This window comes from Neofelis nebulosa, chromosome 5 (assembly GCF_028018385.1).
Source record: "Neofelis nebulosa isolate mNeoNeb1 chromosome 5, mNeoNeb1.pri, whole genome shotgun sequence".
In the NCBI taxonomy this organism is placed as follows: Eukaryota; Metazoa; Chordata; class Mammalia; order Carnivora; family Felidae; genus Neofelis; species Neofelis nebulosa.
In genome coordinates this window covers 76,412,552-76,434,251 of record NC_080786.1, presented here as the reverse complement: position 1 = coordinate 76,434,251, position 21,700 = coordinate 76,412,552, and the positions used below count along the sequence as shown (strand labels likewise).

The 21,700-nt window shown below is 47.7% G+C and overlaps 3 long non-coding RNA genes across 3 annotated transcripts in view; all 3 read right to left on the bottom strand.

Moving 5' to 3' along the window:
* Window positions 1-2,327: 2,327 nt before the first annotated feature.
* LOC131512271 (uncharacterized) overlaps window positions 2,328-21,700 on the bottom strand; it is a 38,817-nt gene continuing 19,444 nt past the window's right edge. Inside the window, exon 2 of the long non-coding RNA XR_009262060.1 lies at window positions 2,328-2,473. This is a non-coding gene — a long non-coding RNA (uncharacterized LOC131512271). The remainder of the gene's footprint in view (window positions 2,474-21,700) is intronic.
* On the bottom strand, window positions 8,568-17,925 carry LOC131512270 (uncharacterized). Its single transcript, XR_009262059.1, has 2 exons — window positions 17,006-17,925; window positions 8,568-8,954 (listed from the first exon to the last, which is right to left on the bottom strand). It is a non-coding gene; the product is annotated as an uncharacterized LOC131512270 (long non-coding RNA).
* LOC131512269 (uncharacterized) lies at window positions 19,299-20,470 on the bottom strand. The gene is made up of 2 exons (XR_009262058.1): window positions 19,707-20,470; window positions 19,299-19,401 (listed from the first exon to the last, which is right to left on the bottom strand). It is a non-coding gene; the product is annotated as an uncharacterized LOC131512269 (long non-coding RNA).

Genomic DNA, 21,700 nt, shown 5'->3' with positions numbered 1-21,700 from the left:
GAACATAGTCCTCAAATCATCAGCTGGGGATGTGCAGGAGAGACCTAGGGGCAGTTCTGCAGACTTTGTGCAAGGGACGTGGGCAGGCCAACTTGACTCTGGTCACTTGGTGGGAAGCAGGGGAGCTCGCACTCTAGCCTGGGGGGCTGGGGACAGCACCCAGCTCCCAAGGTTTCAGCAGGCCCCGCAGGCCCTGCAGCCCAGAAGCAGAGGCTCCTTTCCCTCACCTGTTGTGGAGTGGGGTAAGTGAACACTGAGTTGCTACCCGGATAAAAACCAGCGCTGTATTTTCTGTTCTGAGTGACTGGGGAGGAGTGTCCATCACTCCAGGCACCAGGCCTCCACAGAGGAGGCCACGTGGCTACAGAAACACACCTTGACGGAGACTCGGCATGCTGAGTCTATCCTCAACTCTGCAACATGATGATTTGGGCTCCTCGATGCTCCTCTCTGAGCCTTGGTTGTCTTCAAATGGAAGACATTTCTCAGGCACCTACCATGTTACCAGATTTGTACTTCTAAATCTTACCAGCAACCCCAGTTGGCCCCATTTTACAGATGAAGAGATTACTGCTCAGAGAGACTGACTTGACCAAGGCCATATGACTATAAGGGAAAGATCCAGAATGAATCCAGGACTCTTGGCTTAGGATTCTCTTGAGACCTCAAAGGGCACCAGTAATCAGCATTGCCTGAGCACAAGGTCCTGGCCTGGTGGCTCTCCTGAAAAAACGAACAGGGCTCAGGCCTCCAAGTCTGAGGCCCACTGGGAGCACCCAGAGCTAGAAGGGGATACCACCCAGACTGTGGGTGGGCAGGCAGTAAATGTTCCGGGCTGCAAAAATCCACCTCTCCAATTCGAAGAGACAGCATTGAACTCTAGTGGGACAGGACTAGAATCTGAATTCCAGGTGCCGAGGAGATAGGACACGGTGGTAGAGTCCTAGATCTATTAGGAAGCATTTGACTACAAGCAACAGAAAATCTAACAATGGTTTAGTCAAATAAGGCGGTGTTTCTCCCAGAAAACAGGAAATTCGAGGTAGGTGGTTGATGGTATTAATTAGCCACTTAAATAGTACTATCAAGGATCCAATTTCTTTCTGTCTTACCTTTCTGCCACCCTCACTATGTTGGCTTTTTGTCCTCATGCTTGTCTACCTTTATGATATTAATGTGGCTGCTGTAGCTCCACACATTACATCTGCATTCAAGGAAAGAAGGAAGGAGAGATGGGACCAATGGCATTTCCTCCCATAATCAGGAAATCAGAAACCTTTAGCTTCCCAGTTGAAAGATTTGATAAACAGGTTGAAAATGTAGAAGAAAGGAAGGAAGGAAGGCAGGGAGGGAGGGAGGGAGGAAGGAAAGTAGGAAGCAAGGAAGGAGAAAGGAAGGGAGAGACCTGGGGGAAGAATAGAAGGAAGAAAGGAAGGAAGGAATTCTTCTCAAAGCCTCCCCTTACATCTTTTTGGACAGAATGGAGCCATGTTGTCACTTTTAGCTGAAAAAGAAGCTGGGAAGCAGATTATCTGGCTTTTACCTTCTATGGTGAGAGAAGAGCAAGTAAGAAGGAGATTGAGAAAAGCTATTGGGTTTACCACCAACAGAATCTGCCATACAATTCTCCATCTTGGCCATGTCATGGCATTCAAGGGATAAATCACACAAGTCTGTCCCAGTCCATGCACCTTTACACATGCTGTTTCCTGGAATTGGGACCCCCCATCCCATTTCTATACCTCTCATATTTGCCTAACAAAGCCCTCAGTGTATTCTGGAACTATACTTTTAGAAGCAATTTGGCAACATGTTTCAAGGGCCATAAAAGTGTTCATAAATTTTGACCCAGTATTTCCACTTCTGAGAATTTATTTGTTCCAAGGAAATAACCCAAGGGGTGGGGGGAACTACATGCTCCAGGCTGTTCATTGCAACTTTAGAAGTAAGAAACAACCTAAAGATCCACCAATAGGGGAATGGGTAGTTAAATCATATAGTACACTCATGGCATATTGCACAGCCATTAAAAGTGATCGTTATAAATTTCACTTAGTAATATAAAAAAGGACTATGATATAATGTTACATTAAAAAACAAAACATATAGGAGCGCCACCCCTCCCCCCCCCCCCCCCGGCTCAGTTGGAAAAGCATGCGACTCTTGATCTCAGGGTCATGAGTTCAAGCCCCACGTTTGGTGTAGAGATTACTTAAAAAATAGATTTTTAAAAAACCTTTAAAAAATACATATAATCAAATACATTATTCAAACTGCATACTTGTCTTACACAGCCCAGGCTGCCATAACAAAATATCATAGACTGGTTGGCTTGAATAATTGAAATTTATTTCTCACAGTTCTGGAGACTAGAAGTCCAAGAGGTCAAGTTGCTGGCAGGGTCCAGGCATGGTGAAAGCTCTTTTTGGGTTTCAGATGGCTGTCTCCTCACTGTGTTCTCACAAGGCCTTTCCTAGGTGTGTGCAGAGAGAGAGAGAAAGAGAGAGAGAGAGAGAGAGAGAGTTCTGGTGTCTCTTCTCCTCCTTATAAGGGCACTAATCCCACCATGTGGCAACACTCTCATGACCTCATCTTATCTCCCAAAGGCTCCATCTCCAAATAGCACAACATTTGGGGGTTGGGCTTCAACATATGAATTTTGGTAGCATACGATTCAGTCCATAGCAATACTTACACTTATGTCTGCCTTGTGGACAAAGACTTGAAGGGAATTCACAAAAGTCATTGACTTAGGGTGATGGGATTATGGGTAATGTTTTTTTCTCTCTGTCATTCAAAATTTTTGTAATGGTCTTATGTAGGTTTTTTTAAAGTTTATTCATTTTTGAGAGAGAGCACACGCACAAGTGGCAGAGGTGCAGAGAGGGAGAGGGAGAGAATCCCAAATAGGCTCTGCACTGTCAGCACAGAGCCCAATGTGAGGCTCGAACTCACAAACTGTGAGATCACGACCTGAGCTGGACGCTTAACCAACTGAGACACCCAGACGCCCATGGTGTTATGTAGTTTTTAATATAATGCATGTATTGTGGGGTAGGATAAAAAATGATCCATCTTTTTTGATGTGGCCTCAGCTCACATGCCACCTTCTCTAGAAAGCCTTCCTGGCTTTTCCCCAAAACACCTTTGCTGAAGTTATTTTACTGGACCATGTGCTCTTCCGGAGCAAGGGCCATGAGTAATTCCCCTTTGTTCCTGACTACGATAAACCAAATGGCATAGGCTGAGAATTCAGACAAGGAGCCCAGTGTTAGGAGTTGGAGAAGGGTGGGTGATGTGTGCAGTCAGGAACCAGGCATGGGATTTGAGCAAGAGGAACACCAGCAGGTTCAATCTTGAACACAAGGGACACAAACTGCTGGGCACTGAATAAATCCAGTCTTTCTAGTAATTTTAAACTTAGTACTAGTAGGAGTAGTAGGAGTAGTAATACATATATACATACTCATTGTAAAAAAATAATAAAATGTTTCAGATAAAGCCCACCTTGCTCTTACACAATCCTACCTCCTTCCCCAAGGATTGTCAGTTTGGTATGCACCCTTCCAGAATATTCTTACTTATGCACATAGTTTCAAAGCAAGTGCCTGTGTTTACGTAAACGGAGGGAGATTGTTCTGTGACTTGCTTCTCTTTCATTATGAGACCTTTTCACTTCAGGATGCAGAGGTCTGCTTCATCTGTTTGAACATCAGAAAACCATCACTAACATGGATATTTAGAAATGTATCTAGCTCTTTCTCGATCAATGAGCATTTGGGCTGTTTCTGATTGTTCACATTTCTGCCACTGCCATCCTGGCCCCTGTGACCGGGCGGGTGTCTTCATGCTCCTGGAGCATCTCTCCAGGCAGAGGTGTGGGATCGCTGTGGTGAAGAGTCTGGACACTGTGCATTTTCACAGGCACTGCCAGACCACGCTCTATAAACACCCTGACAACTTCCATTCTTACCAACAGCGGAAGAGGTGTTTGTTGCCCTTAAATTGTTGCCAATGGTAGCTATTGAGAATCTTTTTAAAATTTTGCAGATCTGATGGGTGAAAAATGTTAACTCAGTATTGGTTGACTTGCATGTCTTTGATGACTAGAGTGGCTGAGCCTTTTAGACACTTAATTGGCCATCTGCAGTTCCTCCGAGGGGAGCTGTCTGTTACCGACCATCGCTCATTTTTTCTAGGGTGGTTTATCTCTTACTTTATTTGTGGGAATTCATTACATATCCTAAATATTAATCCTTCCATTTTTTCTGTCTTGCAGATGCCTCCTTCCAGTGTGTCACTTGTCTTTTAACAGTATTTATGGTGTCTTTTGTCATTCAACAGTTTCAGATTGGGACATAATCAATGTTAGCAGTCTTTCCCTTTACGGTTTCTGTGTTTTATGTCTTGCTAAAGAAAGCCTTTCCTACCCCAAGGTTATAAGCAAATTCTCCTATATTTTCTTTTAATAGTTTTATAGCTTTGTTTTTTCACTCTGAGCTCTCTAATCCATCTGGAATTTATTTAGTGAGTAGTATAAAGCAGGAAGTAACTTTCTGCTTTTTCACAAGGATAGCCAATTGTCTCCACAGAATTTATTGAAGAGCGCATCATTTCCCTACCGTTTTTATTTTTTTTAATGTTTATTTACTTATTTTGAGGGAGAGAGAGAGAGAGAAAGTGAGCATGAGCAGGGGAGGGGTAGAGAGGGAGAGAGACAATCCTAAGCAGACTCCCGGCTGTCAGCGTGGAGCCCAACACAGGACTCAATCCCACCAACTGTGAGATCATGCCCTGAGCTGAAGTCAAGAGGTGGGCGCTCACTGACTGAGCCACTCCCTACTGATTTTCAATGCCACTTTACCACACCGGATTCCTCTTTATACAAGAGCCCTTCCTACACTCTGTTCTGTGACCTTGATCCTCATGTCTTGTCTCATGTCAGCACACCACCATTTTAATTCGCACAACTTGGTGGTGTTTTGTTATCTATAGGGCATGTCGCCTTGTCCTTCTTTTTCAAGTATTTCTTGGCTATTCCAACTGTTATTCTTCTTCCACATTAGTTTTAGAATTGGCTTGTTAAATTTCACACACACACTCACAGGGACAAATCCTGTTGTGATTTTGATTGGCATTATGTTGCATTTATAGAATTATTTGGGAATTATTTGGGCAGAAGTGATATCTTGGGCAGAACAGTATCACATGTTCTCACTCAAGGGCTCTGTCTACTTACGGCTGCTTTTCTGTCTCAGGCCTGATTCTGAGCCAACTCCACTGCTTCCTAGCTCTGTGATCTTGGGGGTGCTCAGCCTCTGAGTCCTGGATGAGGCAGGAGTACTACCTCCTGTCCCAGAGCTGATGGAGGACTGACTGAGAGAAAGTGTGTGAAAATACTGGATCTTGAGCATTTTATTTAAGTTGACCAACCCAGGACAGTGAGTTCTTTGGGTGGGTGTGCGTTTGTTTGTTTGTTTGTTTGTTTGTTTGAAGTGGGCTTTACACCCAGCATGGAGCCCGATGCAGGGCCTGAACTCACAACTCTGAGATCAAGAGGAGAGCTGAGAGCTGAGATCAAGAGTCAGAAGCTTAACTGACTGAGCCACCCAGGTCCCCCAACAGGGAGTTCTTTGAACAGTCCTAAGAGGAAGAGGAGAACACAATGGTTTCATTTCATTAGATTCAGGGGGTTTACAGGGTGGAAGGTCAGCATGGAGAGACAGTCAAAGAATGAACATGTTGAGCAAACACTGTGTGAGGTACTTTACATATATTACCTCATTTGTCCTCAAAACAAGCTGGTGAGGTAGGTACTATCATCTTCTTTTTATAGCTGAGAAAACGAAGACTCAGACAGTGACCTGTCTGGACTGAGTCAAGGCTCTACTAAGCTGCAACCTCTGTCCTGTCCTGTCCTTCCTGGCCTTAAAGCCAGTGCTGCTAGAGGGTCTGCTGAAGTCTAATGAGCATGGGATAGACTTAGCCCCAAGATACACACGTGAGCATTCAGCACTTAGCACAGTGTCTAGCACATATTAGGAGCTTGTTGAATTAGATTGGGACAAAGTCCAAATGTTATAATGCGAATGCTACAGATAGTACAGTAACTGCTAGACAGAAGAAGAAAAGGATCTGTGGACTGGGGAAATCAGGGAAGGCTTCCAGGTAGAGGTGAGATTGGAACTTGGCCCTGAGATATATAGAGGATACAGACAAACATAAAACAAAACAAACACACACACAAAAAAAAAAAACCCAGAGCATTCCAGAATCAGAGCTAGTGTGGCCAATCAGAGCTAATCGAAACCGACTGGCTGGATAGGCAGTGTGAACAGAGAAAGGCATTTGTCGATGACTAAAGGCTTGGTTAGGCTGGGTGGTGTCTCCAGGCTGGAGCAAAGCTGGGAGGCCAGAAAGTCATGGACTTGGTATCTTCTAGATGCATCTAGTTCCCCACAGTGTCCTAAGGTGAAGCTTCACTCTCCACAGACAGCCCTCACGACCCGTTGCCATGGCACCAAAACACACAGACCAGTGTGGGAAGTCAGCTGGGAGGGGCAGGAAGGGGCTGCTTTCCCCATGCACAACGCCTGCCCCACACTGCATGCTGACCCCATCTCTTCACTCTGACTTTGACCCCCTACTCCATGCATCACTGGGTATACATTTGGGCATCTGGGAATGAGCTGTGTTTCCTTAGGGGGGTGCCTCCGCCTCTCTGAACTCAGGATATATAGTTTCCAGGTAAGCACAAATTCTCCTGATCACAGCATGGTCCATTTTGCTGTCACTCAAAACTGCCTCACGGCATAGCCACCATTAACACCTTCATACACTCTGAGAGGAAAAGAGAAATAACCCAGTACATGCCAGGTGCTTTATATACACACTGCCAGGTTGAGTTTAGGGGTTTAAAAAACCAAAGCACATCAGTTCAGGTCCTCTAAGAAGCCAGACCCTGAGGTGGGATTAGATATACATGAGCTTTATTTGTGGAAACATCTGTAAAAAGAAAAAGAGAATCGAGCCAGAGAAGCACAGAACTGTCAAACCATGACATGGGTCCGACCTCTGTGAGGGACAGAGGGAAGGAAGGACTGTCAGATGAGCAAAGTCTCAGATTCCATCATGATTCTAAGGAGGATTCGGCCAAGCCAAGAGAAGTCCCTGAGCTAAAGTCGTCCCCAGAGAAGGCCTGCATCTCTCAGGAATGGGACTGTCTCAGTGCCCCTGCTGTGCTCAGTGCTCAGTGAAGGGGGAGCAGCCCATGAGAAGTGTGGCCACGGCACCAATGTACAGCACCCGGGCTCCTTGGTCAATTAAACTCCCTGCAGCTGAAGATCTGAGTGGCGCATTTTCATGACTGCCACCCAAAGCAATGTGGCACTACCACTTTCTAGATTCTGACATGACTTAAGCCCAAGAGAGGCTAGATGTCAAGGCAGAAAGAGGAGCTTGGGCAGACCTCACTGTAAGGCTCCTGCACTTACTAGCTGCATGATCACAATTAGGTTTTTCACTCATCTGACTCAACTTTTCTACAAAATAGGGTAGCAACAACCTTTTTCGTGGGTTGCTAAGAAGATAATCGAGGGCCTAAAACCCTCTCTTCCCCAGCTCCACTGGAGGAAAACTAGATGCAACTGACTGAATGAGAACCTAGGTCAGAGGCCCAGAGAGGGAAGCTCCTTCCTTTTTCTGAAGGGAGGGTCAGGAGGTCAAAAGACTGAGAAACAAGGATAGAAAGGAAAGCCTCCCTGAGGCCCAGTCAAGGTAGACAGAGAGGTGGTATGGTCATTTGCCAGGAAAAGTACAAATTCTTCTGCACCGTCTGGATACTAAGTGCTTCCTAATCTCATAAAAATGTACAGGTTCTGCAATTATCTCAAAATAATAAGTTTATTCACAAGATGTATCAGTTAAGAATGTTTTCAGCTGCAAATATCAGAAAAGCCAACTAATTGTGTCTCCCCCCCCCCCAATAAATTGTGTCTTAAGCAAGCAGTTCATTTAATTACCTCACATAACAACAGGTTGGAAGGTAGGGGGGGTCTGGGGTTTGTTTAGTTCCTCCATAATGCCGTGATGCGGGATCCATGTCTCTGTGCTTCTCTTGACCTTTGTCTCATGGTCACAAGATGGGTGTCACAGCTCCAAATATCACACCCTCATAAAATAGTGTCCCAAACAGGAGGAGAAGGAAAGGTGTACAAGGGGCCATTTCTTCTTCTCTCGTTTCTTCTTTTCAAGCAGACAAACTTTTCCAGAAGCCCCCTAAAGACTAGTCCTTTGTGTCTCATTGGTCAGAAGTAGACCACTCCTCAACCAGTCACTGGCAGAGGTATCTCTGGGCACATGGCTCCTTGAACAAGACCAAGGTCTGTTAGCAAAGACTGCAGGGTTATTCCCTCTTGAGGAGGCAACAAGAGCATCTTCCACAGGAAGAATTTCTAGAAACAGAATGAATCTTTCTATCCTTCTGAGCATAGCTGAGGGGTTGCACAATTATATAAACACATATAGTGTAATGGGAACAACGATAAATAATGTACATGACACAGGAGTCAGGCTAAGAAAGGAATCCATTCAATCAATGCAGGGCGGGGGTTCAGGGGTGACTAGAATAGTGGACACAGTCCATTACAGTGGAGCTGACAGACTCTTTGTCCTGGGGGTAGGAACAGGTCACAGAAACCCTCACAGAATCTATGTCTGAACAGAGCACTGCCAAATGAGTAGGAGTTCCCTAGGCAAACTGAGTTGGAGATGAGCAGACGCAACCCATGAAAAGCTATGTGTGTGCAGGTGAACAAACGGTTCAGTATTCCTAAAGGTTCAAGTTGAAGAACGGGCAATGTGTAAGACGAGGCCAGATCACGCAGGGTCCGGGAATGTGGATAATGAGGAATAGTCATTCAGTAGCCACCGAATAGCTTTAAGCAGGATATTGACTGAAATAAACATCCTCTTGTAAATGATTAGGACACGACAACATGAAGGGATCTCAAAAACATTTTGCTAAGCAAAGAATACAAACCATATAATTTCATTTACATGAAGTCTATAGAAGAGTCAACATTCACCTCTGATGAAAGCAATCAGTGGAGTGATGGGCCACAGGACAGGGGCTGACTGAGAAGGATCACAAGGAACTTGAAGGGATGATAGAATTTTTCTGTATCTTTATCGTAGTGGTTACACAGATGTAATGTATTCATTAAAATTTGTCAAACTGTATGCTTAAAATATGTGCATTTTATTGTATGTAAATTATACCTCAAGTTTAAAAAAAAAGTATTGGTGGGTCACCTGGGCGGCTCAGTCGGTTAAGTGTCTGACTGTTTCGGCTCAGGTCATGATCCCACTGCTAGTGAGTTCAAGCCCCGCATCAGGCTCTATGCTGACAGTGAGGACCCTGCTTGGATCCTCTGTCTCTCCTTCTCACTGCCCTTCCCCTGCACATGTGCCTGCGCACGCTCTCTCTCCCTCTCAAAACTAAATATAAACACCTTAATTAGTTGATTGATTGATTGATTGATTAAAAGTATTGGTGAAAAGTATCCCGGTGGGTGGATTCTAGGAGGATCTGGGGGTGGGGAACCCCTGTGAAGGCTGTGGGCACAGTCTAGGAGGAAGACCCCAGGGCCTGCACTGAGGCAGGTAGTGGGAGCGGAGGAGGGGCAGGGCTGAGGGGAAGAACGAGGCTGTTTGAGGCACTGGATTTGAGAGGGGCGCAGGAGGGAACGAGAAGACTTCCCTTCTTGTTATTCCGGCTTCTCACTAGGAAGAAGAGCATTAGTCACTGAGACAGACTCCAAGAGAAGGTACAGGTTGGGAGTAAGGAGGAGTGAGCCCAGATGTGGAAACACTTGAGCTAGTGATGGGGATGTCTTCAGGACATGGCTATGTGTGGATTTAAATTTCAGGGAAGGGGATGGGCCGGAGAGAGTTTGGTTCTCAAACGTATGGAACGTGGTCATCCGAAAGGACCAAACTGCATGGGAAGAGGTGGGAAGAGGCAGGAGGGAGAGAGCCCTGGGGAGTTCCAACATCTAAGTACTAGTCAGAAGAAAAGGTTCTAGTTCAGGAAACTGTGAAGGACAAGTAAAACACAAGAAAAGGGCTGAGGTAGCAGATGTCATCACAGGAGCCAGAGGTAGGAAGGTCAAGGAGGAGAGAGTGGTCAGTTATATTAAATGCCTCAGAAATGTCCATAGACTCAGAGAGATGTATGGATAGATCTGAGACCCACACACATGGGTATAAGAGGCGGTGTTCAGACTCCCATTTCCTGACTCTTGAACCAGGGCTTCCTATAGCCTTTGAATCACTGGGCTCCAAAGGAACAAGGAAAATGCAGGAAAATTAGGGCACCTGGCTGGCTCAGTCAGTGGAGCGTGGGACTCTTGAGCTCAGGGTTATGGGCTTGAATCCCACATTGGGTGTGGAGATTAAAAATAAAATGAAAGAAAGAAAGAAAGAAAGAAAGAAAGAAAGAAAGAAAGAAAGGAAGGAAGGAAGGAAGGAAGGAAGGAAGGAAGGAAGGAAGGAAGGAAGGAAGGAAGGAAGAAAGAAAGAAAGAAAGAAAGAAAGAAAGAAAGAAAGAAAGAAAGAAAGAAAGAAAGAAAGAAAGAAAGAGGAAGGGAGGAAGAAAGAAAAGGAAACGCAGGAGAATCTACAAAGGCCCCTCCTCATTTTTTTTTTAGTCAACACCGCCCATGGAGCCTCCATGTCTAAATTGTGGCTCCCTAGAGCAGTGGAGTACCATGTAGCAGTTTTAAATAAGAAGGAGGACCCGTATGTACTTCTGAAAGATGCCCACATGGCTGACTACATGTTTTGTTAAAGGAAATTATGCATCTGGGAGGATGAACATCAACATGTCACCAAGGTTAATTCCGAATGGTGGGATCACATTTGATTTTTGAAACTGCTTTTAAATGTTTGCTAATCTGTATTTTCCATTTTTTTTAACATAAAAAAATTTAATCTAGTGTGTAGAGGGTGTTTAGCTGGATCCTGGGGGAGAAGAGAACAGCCCCGTCTTGGCAGTGGGATGTTCAAAAAGGGGCTCATGGGTTCCCACTGTCATAGCCACTATGAAAGGCAAGGGATGAGGTCCCAAGCTCCTCTCAGGGATGCAGGGACACTGGTCAGCCAGGCTGAGTGCAAAAAGTCATCACTGGGGAGGCAAGTCTGAAGACCACAGCAGAGGCCTCGGAGCGCTGGGCCCCCTGCAAGATCCACCCAGACGGTGGGACCTGGGAAGACTATGGGCCCTCACAGAGTACAAAGGCTCCGCCTGCCCTACATGGCCCATCCCAGACATCCCTCTCTGCCTCTGCATATCCTGTTCCACCTGGAATGCCCTTCTGTATCCCCGTTCTTGGCAAACATCTTGCTAACTCCAAAGACCCCGCTCTAGTATGGCGCATAGCATACAGTGCACACGCCAGTGTCTTCATGCCTCACAACTGCCACTTCTATGTAGTTGCCCTGATTTCAGGTCTGTGTACCATACTAGCCGGTGTGCCCCCCGGGTCGTCCTCACCCCGACTCTCAGGAAGACCCATCTACCCTGTGAACCCGCAGCTGTCAGGGCCCCAGACAAAAATAGAAATTCTAGAGGGAATGAGGGAGTCTGAGAATGAACAAATGGGTCCTTGCACAGGGAAAACCCTCCACGTTAACCAAACACTCCTGGTAAGCGTCCACACCCAAACTCGGGCACCAGCCACCCGATCCAGGTGCTAGTCCCCTCCCTCTGTGGTTACCCCAGTATGTGTGCCAACTAGGTATGACACACACACTAAAGCTGCTGGAGAACGGAAGGGCATAGGAGAAAGGTGACCACTGCCTGAGAGAAAGGGAGGAAAAACAGGAACTCAGGCAAGATGCAGAAACTGGCCCTTTCTAAAAGCTTTCCGCACCAAGCTTTGGGAGCCAAGATGAAAAGCACAAATACTGAGTTTAAGAACCAAAGGCACTCTCTAAGGAGAATTGGACATTTCCACATAAGGCAACAAAATTAGGAGAAGAGACTGAAACTCTCCTGATGCATAAACCAGCTAAAGGAGGCCCGGAGATTACTTGCTAGTTATGCAGCAAGCTTCCCAGAGAGCTAAAATGAAAATGGCCGTGCCAAAGAAAGTGGAAATCAGGCCAGGTTACGAAGGAGGGGCACATACAAAAAAAAATAACAAAAGCCTGCGCAGATAAAATCAGAAGAGTCGTTCAGAGAAAGAAATGAGATACAACTTGCACAAGGCGGCAAAAGAATGAGAAAAACATTTTCTAACTATAACAGGCCAACGAAAGGGGATAAGGAGATTGCTGGCTCCTTTTGAGTGGGGAGAGAAAGCCTATAAGCAATGACACTAAAAAAGCAGAGGCTTTTATTTTTTTTCTTAGCCTAAAAAGGTCAGCTGTGATCTGAAAACTGAAAGAGGCACCGCATGGGATCATGAGAAGGCAGGAAGCCAAGAGGGAAAGAACTTGTGTATTCACATCCACAGGCCCTGATGACTTACATGCTTAGGTACTTAAGGAATTGGCCCAAGGTGGAGTCAGCTCACTAGCTCTCGCTCTGAGGGGATTTATGGAGAACTGGTGAGGAGCCTGGAGACCGAGGGAGACCCAGGCAGCCTGTCCTTGCCTCTTTTTAAACGTGGGGGAAAGCAGATGTCTCTGGAAGTGCGTGGCCCATCAGCCGAGCTGCTATAATAGAAAACTACTGGGACACGTCGTCAAAAAATCAATCTGCAAACACTAGGTCATAAGGAATTAGGTAATAACCAGCACTGCTTTCCAAAGAACACATTCTGTCAGAGTAATCCAATTTCCTTCCAGGACAGAGTGATGGGCCTGGTAAATCAGGAACGGCAAGAGACACATCATCGTCCTTAACTTAAAGAACACGGCATTTAATTTCATCTTCTATGAGAAACCTCAAAAGAAAACCTGGGGAAATGGGGTCAACAGTTGGGCTTTCTGGGTTTGGACAAATGACAAGAGATTGAAGGGTTAACCCAAACAGCAGTTCTTTATATTCTATGTAGTGTAGACGGATTAAAATGGGCAGAGGTAGGGGTGGGCGGTAGCAGGCGTTGGAAGTATTAGGGGAGGTGAGGGGTGGCGATCAGGGGCGGTGATCATGGCGGAGTTGGTCCCGGTGTTCCCGGAAGCGGTGAGGTGACGGTGGAGGAGTTGAAGGTGATGATGCTGGTGGAGGTGGAAGTATGGTCATGGTAGGGGTGGTCGTGGTAATGGATGTAGTGATTGGCCATGGAGATGGAGGTCATGGTTGAAACAGAGATGGAAATGCTAATAGCAGTGGGGGTGGAGGTGGTTGTTATAATGGAGATATTGATAGTGGAGGGGATAGAGGTGACGGTGGTTGTGGTGTTGACAGAGGTGACAGTGGTGGTGGTCATGGAAATAGCAACCAAACCTAGCCCGGACGTAGTAAATCTGAGTTTCACAGCCATGCTGTTTTTACCCTTTAATTGACACCCACAATAGGCTGTTCTTTCCACATCTTTGCTGAAAGAAGCTGGCACAAGACCCTAGGCCATTCTGGGTTCGGCCCCACTCTGACCACCTCACTATTACCCCATTAGTCCTGGGGCAACGAGCCCCCTCTGCCCAGATAGGATGGGTGACCACAGACCCTAAGGGGCTGGTGTGAGGGGAGGATTTCCTCCAGCCCAAAGAGGTGGGCACAGCCTGAGAGTCCCTGCCCCCTCCCCCTTCAAGGAGAGGAAAGACTTCTAAGGCCAAGTGGAGGCAGGCTGCCCGTGCCCAAGAGCCCCCCCTGCCCAGGAAACTGTGCAAGCTAGGGTCTGGGCGGGACTTTTTCGGGTTCTGACTTTCACACCTTTTTTGAATCTGAGTTCGATTACTGTAGGCCAACGACTAGGGGTTGGGAACAGTGGGCTAAAGACCTCCCTCCACTTTGGTTTCTGCCAGGATGTGGCTGTTCTGTTGACTGGAAATAAAATTTAAAAAACCGCAGGTCTGTGGGGCAGTGTGCCTCTGGAGTCCCGGGGGCTGCAAGAGAGGTGGGTTGCTGGAGTCGGCATAGGCTTCGTGGCGTGTATGGTGCGAGAGGGGGTTGCCAGCATGGGCTGGACTCCCTGAAAACATTCTCGAGGCTGCAAACTCGGCTCTAGATTGAAAAAAAAAAATTCTTGCCTACCTCCTTGCTGTCTGTAGGACCCTAACTGGCTGTGTGACCTTGGGAAGGCCCTTGAGCCAATTTGGGATGCATGATGTTCTCTTATATATAAGAGAACTAGCAAGTTGGATGAGATAATCCTTATATTTTCAACTATAGGTCTAGTACCCTAAATGTACTTCACACCTCAGCTCTGTCCCCAAGCCCACCCTGCCCAACCCTCTCAAGGCCCAACTCAAAGCCACTGCCACTTTTTTTTTTTTTAAGTAAGCTCTCTACTCAAGGTGGGGCTTGAACTCACGACCCCAAGATCAAGAGGCACAGACTCTACTGACCGAACTAGCCAGGTGCCCCTCCAAGTCACTTCTGTCACAAAGCCCACCTGTACCCAGCAGGCACAAGTGACCAACCTCTTCCTCTGTTACACCCTGTAGGTTTTTCCTACCCTCTGTCTTGAATTGTCACACAGGAGGGTGCCAGGCTCAGTGCCTTCACCAGCTTGTCTGGACCTCATAGGCTTAAACCTCCTTCATCTCCTGTCCCTCTCAGAACCAGCACATGTCTGCCACACAGGATACTACAAGCATAAAAGGCAAGTGAATTTTCCACCTGAAGAAACTGAGACCCCAAGTGACCACATGACTGAGACTAGAACCCAGATCTGTCCCCAGCACATTGGCAGACATGACGCCATAGCAAAGAGCTCACACCACAGTGGTCCTTGCACGGAGTCTCCCAAACTTGCGAATGAACAGACCTCTTAAAAGGGAAGGTAATTCTCATAGATCCCATCTGCAAGCTCCCAGCAGCTCCCAGCAGCTCCCAGGCCCATGTTGGTGCACACCAACTGAAGGAACTGAAATCCTAGTCCATGAAAATGTTTAAATTCAGAGCCCTGTCCTTATAATTGCTAAAATATTTGAATACGAGTAGAACCCAAATTTTAAAAGTATTCAGAGAACTTATTCTGAGGATAGATACCCTAGTTTGTGACATACTGTCCTAGCTAACAAACTAATTCCCAGAAAGGTGTGAATGACATATACCCTCTTCACTGTTGCTAAGTCCCAGGGTACTTTGCATTTTACATGTACCTTTGGATCATGTGGCCCAGTAAGGTGAAAAGGCAGTCTTTGGGTCACCCAGAATGGTAGGAGGCTCTCGGAACCCTTTAAAAGCTCTGTCTAGGACAGCAGTTTATGCTAATATGCAGGTTGGTCATGTATATGCGGTGGGGGTGTAGAAGGGGAAAGGGGAAGGGGAGAGTTTCCAGGTTCTGGTTATAGGAAAAGTATGGCATGCTCAGATTCCCCTTCCAAATTGTCACTCTGTGTCCCGGTCAGCCCTGCTGATGAGGGAGTGCCTTTCCCAGCACTGCATGTGGCTCCCTGCCCGCACGTACCCCACAACCACACACACACACACACACACACACACACACACACACACACACACACATTCTCCCTCCAAGCTGCACTCACATGTGCTCTCACCTCTACAGGGATGAGGCAAAGCCTCTAATCCCCAGAGAGGACCAGAAGTCTAGGAGATGTGCTTTGTTCTGAGACTTGCCATGTAACCTTGGGCAAGTACCCTCTCTGACCCTCCATTTCTCCACCTATGATGAGAGATTCAGATTGGATGGTTTCAGAGATCCTTCCAGCCCTGGCTGTTCTGTGGTCGTGTGATTTCTCCTCTCCTTACATTGTGAAAGGCCCTGGGGTGATGTGGAAGGGGCAGGAGCTTTTGATTCATATGGATCTGTGTGTAAATTCTAGCTCAAATTCTTTTTAGCTGCGTGATCTTAACCAACATATTCAGCTTCTCTGAACTTCACCTTCTCCTCTTTAAATTAAGGGTAACACTTACTATTACATAGGCTACTTGTAAGCATCAGAGACAAAAACAGTATGCCTGGTCTGCTCTTAATTAATGGTGGTTATTATTATATTAGCTAATGAAGGCCATAAAAAATCATATGTGGTGGTTGGAAGCATGGACTCTGAAGCCCTGTGGCCTGAGTTCCAATCCCACCTAGCCACTTTAAAAAAAATTTTTTTAATGTTTAGTTTTGACAGAGAGAGAGACAGAGCATGAGTAGGGGAGGGGCTGAAAGAGACGAAGACACAGAATCTGAAGGAGGCTCCAAGCTCTGAGCTGTCAGCACAGAGCCCAACGCGGAGCTCAAACTCACAGGCTGTGAGATCATGACCTGAGCTAAAGTCGGAAGCTTAACTGACTGAGCCACCCAAGTGCCCCCCACCTAGCCACTTTTTATCTGTGTGACCTTGGATAAGTAACTTAACTCTATGTTTCCATGTCCTCATCTGTACAGTGGGGATCATAATTATACCTATCTCATAGCATTGTTGCAAGTATAAAATTATTTGATAAACTGAAACACTTAGAGCAATGTCTTATACAATAAGCACTCAAAAAAAAATATCAGCTATGGTATTATGAACAGGCTGGGGACAGAAGTCCATATGGATCTGGGGAGGGTACCACCAGCACTTTATATCTACTACCCCCCTCCTTTGTTGAGCCTGGAGTCCCATTCTTTTCCCATCATTCACCTCCTCAGCCTGAGGCTCTCCCAGCTTTCATTTCGCACCCACAACCCAGTGACCCTCATCTTCCCTGTGCCCTCCCTGGAACCTGCCCTCCTCTGCCCCACGTGGCCTGTTAGCCTTCACCAGTGGGTATCTATCTGGCTGCTGGCCATGAGACCCTAGATACCCAGACCTCGCCCAGAGCTCTGGGGGTCCTGATCGACCCGGAGCATAGGAATGTGCACAGAGAAAGCAGTTCCGCTGCTTCCCTTACCTAGATCCTGAGAGCATTCATTCACTGGCATTAAGTTCTTCCTCAGGGCTGCCCTAAATTTGCTACTCATTCTTGAGCTCTTCTTCAGGTCTTCACAAACGAAGCTTTCTTCTGCTAATGGGCCTGTGGCTGAGCTGTATAGACTCAGGAAAATAGAAATGAAAACAAAAGTGAAAAACTCTTTTTGTCCCACTAGATTGGCAAATCTGTATATATTCTATGATACCCAGTGGCAGGAATGTGAAAGAATGAGCACCCTCATATTTTGATGGAGGGAGTATGAATTGATATACCCTCTTTGCAGGGAAGTTTAGTACTAACTTAAGAATTTAAAAGAAGCATATTCTTGGGGCACTTGGGTGGCTCAGTCAGTTAAGTGTCCGACTTCGGCTCAGGTCATGATCTTGCGGTTTGTGAGTTTGAGCCCCGCATCGGGCTGTGTGCTGACAGCTCAGAGCCTGGAGCCCCCTTCGGATTCTGTGTCTCTGTCTCTCTCTGCCCCTCCCCCACTTGTGCTCTATCAAAAATATATAAAATGTAAAAAAAATAAAATTAAAATGAGCATATTCTTGACCCAATGATGCCACTTCTAGGAACTTATCCTATAGAGCTGGCCAAATGCAGGATTAAAGGAGAACAGCATTACAATGTGTGGATCCAGGAAGAGAACATAATTGGGGCTAGTTCTGCAATCTACTAATGGTACTTATGTCTATAACTGTTCCCAAATCACCAGTCTCTGAATAATAAAGCTATAGAAATACTTCTGTTTGCACAAAGATATTCTTACGAGGATAGATGTGCACTATAGAACTGTTGTGACTGCAAAACTTTGGAGTCAATATAAATGTCAGAGGGAGGGGACCAGATAAATAATAAGTGGAATATCTATATAAAGGAATACTATACAACTTTAAAAAATTATATATTTTTTATATAAAATTTTATATAAAATTATATATTTTATATTTCCATGAAGGACATGGAAATATTAGGAGAAAAAAATAACACGTTGCAGGACAACATATATGGTTTGATCTCATTTAGGGAAAGAAAAAAAACAAAAACAAAAATCCCCACCCTTTCCCCCTCCTCTCAGCTGGGTGGAGGCTTCCTGCTAAGTTCAGGCTGGCTCAGGACAGGCTGCCCTGGGTCAAAAGTCCAGCCTCTTCCTTCCAGCCAAATGGGTCAGTGCCCCAGGATGGCCACACCTGGGGAAGGAAGCACTGCTGAGGCCCCAGGGTCAGGTCTCTCTCTTGCCCCATGGAGCACAATGGAAGCAGCCTCCATTCTAAAGCAGACAGACCTGGGTTCAAATCATGTTCATCAATTACCAGCTGAGTGACCTTAGGCAAGTTTCCTCACCACTCTGAGCCTACATTTCCCCATTTATAAACTGGGATGCTAACACCTGCTGCACTCTGTAATGGGAATTAAATGAGGCAAAGTATAGACGGGTGCAAGACCATCTCAGTAAATACTGGCCCTCTCCCATCCCCACAAAAGCTTCTTTTACACTGCTTTCAAATTCCTGCAACCCAGCCTCAGCTGGGACCCTGCTCATCAGCACTTCCGTCACCCCCCACCCTAATGATCCGGTCTCCATAATGGACTCTTCCCAGGTCCACTTACTCGTCACTCAGTGACAACACTGAGGCCTCCTCCAACAATGAGTTGAATAAGACCAATGAAGACTTCCCTCAGGGTTGAAATATCCTCTCCTACCCTCCCCCAAATGTGTCTCCTGTTCTTCTGACATGTGCCCTAGCTCTCAACCCTCACCGGCCTTCAGGACATGACCCCATCAGTCATCTCCCCTTTCACACGGCCATCCCTCCCTGCCACCCCCACCTTATGATTAAGCTCAGGTGGGTGCCACCATAAAACACCCATTTCTCTACCCTGCTCCCCACCCCATCTCCCTGTCTTCTTTAACCACAGTGTCACCTCCTTCTGCCCTCCTGCCATCTATTCGGGGACTTTTGTTCAGTCTCCCTCCCCTGGCCCGCCTCATTTTCACCTCTGGGCAATGGTGGAGACAGCCATAGACCCCTGGAAATGTGCTCCTGGCTTTTGCGACTCCGATGCTCTGCACCGGACGGGATTCTTCTTCCTGCCACACACCTCACCCCTCCTGCAACCCATCTCCCCTCTATCCTCCGGGAGCAACCTGACCGCCAGATTTCCTCTCTTCGCTGAATGACTGAGCTTGGGAAAAAAACGTGACCTGAGTTGCCGGTTTTTCAGAGAAAACTGAAGTCCCCAAGTAACTTCCCCAAAGCCACACAGCGGGTGAGCAGTAGAGCCGGGTAGTCTTTAATCGTGGAATCAAGTGCTTCCGGAAGTTTCTGGCTCTCCGGAACTTCTTCCCTTCAATTCTACACACTTTCTCGGCCCTAGAAAAGTTCAGCCAGGTGCATATTAGCATAAAAACGTCCCTAATTAGTCTCCATTTCCGCCCGGGTGGGTCAACCCAGCCGCCAGGATCCCAGCCTCTGGCCCGGCACCCCTTCCCAACCTCCCCGGTGCCCAGGAATCTCCGAGCACCTGCCCGGAGAGTGGGCGGGCGGCGAGCGCTGAGGCCCGGCCCCTGCAGCACACTGGGCTGGCCTGGCCCGGGACGCCCACCTCCAGCCCCTCTCCCCCCGCTGCCAGGAGCACGCGGCGCGCACCGCCTGAGCGTGGGAGGGGTTGGATTGACCTTGGCAAGAAGCAGCGAAGCCCTCAAAGGCCCCGGCCCCTCGCGGCCGCTCCGGCGCCGGGGCTCCAGTTTCTGCTGCCACCATCTCTGTTTCTCGTCCAGCCAGGGCCCGGGGGAGGAGTGCTGGGAGGAGCCCGGCCCGACCCCCGGCAGCAGCTCTCGGCTGCCGGAGACGAGATCTGATGAGAATGTCTTCCTGCAAATTAAGCCTTCTCGGGACTCTCCATCCGGTGCCGGCAGCAAGCCCGGCGCGCGGGGAGCCAGGCTTGGGGGGCGGCGGAGGGGCCGGCGCGGGCGCAGCAGCGGCCAGGGCGCAGCACCCCACCCTCTGTCCCCGCCCCCTCCCGCCTGCCCCCGGGGTCCGAGCGTGGAGCCCACCTACCACAGCTCCCTGAAAGAGGGCAGCTGTGCCTCTCTCCTCTGCCCCGCTCGGGCCACCGAAGGTGTTCAAGCACCCTGTCTCTCTTCTACCCTTTACTCGAGGAGAGAAACCCTCCTGGGTTCCGGTCCTGGCTCCAACCCCAAGCTAGCCCTGGTACTCGGACGATTGCTTCTCCCTTTCCCCAGGCATAAATCAGGGGCAAGAGCACCCTTTGCCTTCGGCTCTGGTGAGGATTCATAATCCCGCATGCGAAGGACCCGCCACAGTGCCCAATACAGAGTGAGCCTAGGGTCCTACCCGGCTTCAAGCCCTGGAGCTCTGGGACCTCCTCCCACCTCCATTGTTTGCACGTTAGCTATCTGCGTTTTTCTGTGCAAGGGAAGCTAAGTAGAAGAGTCTGCAAGGAGTGTGAGAATTTCAGGTGTATTTGGAAAAATAAGAGGTAGAATTTTGGAGCTCATTGCCATCCTAGAAAAATACTAGACTCCGAGATTTTCTCCAGGAAAACAAAAAGCGATAATGAAAGATCTTCACCTTTCTTTGGCTGTGAACCTATGGGCGATAAATCTCATTGTTGTTTAATAACTTACTTTTATCCCCCATTTTACAGAGAGGGAACTGATTCCTCAAGATTACACAAGTGTTTAAACAACGGAGTTCCCAGTTGAACACAGCTCCTCTCATTCCAAGTCCTGTGCTCTTTGCTATTCCATGTCTTTGGACATGACTATTTTGTACTATTTATAGTTTCCATACTTATCACTTTTTTCCTTAGTATTGGCGAATTAAAAAAAAAAAAAGACTCCAACCTGTTTGTGCTAAAAGGAAGACAAAAGGCAAAGTGGGTGTTTATACTTGCATCTGGGTTCAAAATACGTGACAGGGTGTTGGGGTGGGGTCCGGTGAGCAGAGTGGCAGGGAAGAGGAGATCCCAGGAGCCAGAGTGGCAGGGCATCTAGAGAAGCCGCTGGGGATCCCCTCTGGCTCTATGAAGAGTTGGTGCCTCAAACCCAGCTCTCCCACTCTTCCCACACTGGGGATCCAGGTCAGTCGCAAGTGCCCAGCCCCAGGCCAGCACAGCCCTGCAGTGGGAAGGATGCTTGGCCCAGAGGTGGCTCAGCACTCCCCTGCTCCCCCTTGGGGATATCTGCCCGGCAGCCAGGGCGGGATGCACCTCTGGGAGGACAGACAGAGAGGCATTCAGGGGTTTAGACGGGGAGAGACAAAGGTGGGGAGGAAGCAATGGAATGAGAGGGAGAGACAGGAACCCAGAGGAACAAGGAAGCTATTCAGAGTTAAGAGAGGGGAGGCCGCCGGGGAGAGAAAAGATGGAGAAAGAGGGGAGAAAAGAGAGACAGACAAGCAAAGGGGTGGTGGGCAGAGGGGGAGAGTGAAGGAGTAACAAAGATGGGCAGAAAGGAGACAAAAGAGAGGAGAGAAAAGGAGAAGCAGAGGAGACAGGGAGAGGCAACAAAAAGAGGAGAGGAGAAAGGAAGGAGGCAGGAGGGGAGGGAAGGAGAGGGAGAGGAGACGCGGGCGGGCGGGGGACGGTGAGACCGCGGGAAGCGCTGGGAGAAAGAGAGGGAGACAGTGAGCTCGACGCGTAGGGCTG